Source organism: Neolamprologus brichardi, chromosome 8 (assembly GCF_056152115.1).
Source record: "Neolamprologus brichardi isolate AB-2024 chromosome 8, ASM5615211v1, whole genome shotgun sequence".
NCBI classification, from domain to species: Eukaryota; Metazoa; Chordata; class Actinopteri; order Cichliformes; family Cichlidae; genus Neolamprologus; species Neolamprologus brichardi.
The window spans coordinates 13,012,416-13,013,552 of record NC_142111.1 but is presented as its reverse complement, the minus strand read 5'-3'; positions in this window follow the sequence as shown (position 1 = coordinate 13,013,552).

Genomic DNA, 1,137 nt, shown 5'->3' with positions numbered 1-1,137 from the left:
CCCGACGTTTTGTCACGTTCCATGGCGTTCCTGAGGAACGCGAAAGGTGACCTTCCGTGTTCTTATGGTACGCGCCGGGTTATGGATGAAATCAAATGGAATGATGGTCCTGCGGTAATAGACGTTCCAGCCCTGTAGTCCAGCCCTAAACCTAACCTTATCCCTAACCATAACGTTATTCCTAATCTTAACCAGTACTTTAATGGCATGTGTAGGAATGTTTAGCTTATTTTAGAGTTTAGAAATGTGTTAACATAGAATGTAGAATTATTGTAGAGACGCTGACACTGCCCTCAATGTAATAAAGGCATGACTGTGTCATGAACTTAGGAGTAGATTGTAGGAGACCCCTCCCCCACTTGAACTGTGAAAGTAAGACAAAGAGGAGTTAATGCTGAGTGGAAATTCCCCAGAGGATACCTGGGTGGGGTCTCAACATTTGTAACTGGATAACTGTGGTCTGAAAGGGAGATGGGTTTTTATGACCTCTAGGGAGTCACCTACACCCACAGTGTTTTAACTGTCACGGACACTCACTCACGTGCACACACATACACACAGGTATGCGTACACAGTCACTCACGAGCACTCACATAGACACGCGGGAACACGCACATGTAGGCACTCACGTGCTCGTGCACATAGACACAGACAGAGTTTGCAGCACACCGTGGGGGGGTTTTATGATGGGGTCGCCTCTATAAAGCTGGCTGTAACTAACAAAGGGGTGAAGATTTTGCAGAGGGACATCGGCCTCGTCTTCCCTTCTAGAAGTGCATGCTTAAATAAAGATGAATAAAGGTTTTGTGAAATAACTACTGAGTTCCGGTTCCGTCTCTGGATGCCTCGACGAATAAAAGAACCGGGGTAAAACTGCTTTTGTAACACATGAAATAGTGTTTTCCCAAGCGATGTTGAGAAAAAGAGCAAACATGTGTAGACTGAGACCAAACGGTTCTCATATTCCCTCATTTTTCCGATCTCGTCATTTAGGAACGTGTTGGGTGTCCAAAAACATAATATGTTGACGATTTGTCACGTAGCATAAAATGTTACGCTTTGAGAGTGAGAACGTGTTGGATAATAACGAATCACAGTAGGCCAGACTTTAAGTAATAAATGCATGAACTAATTTTT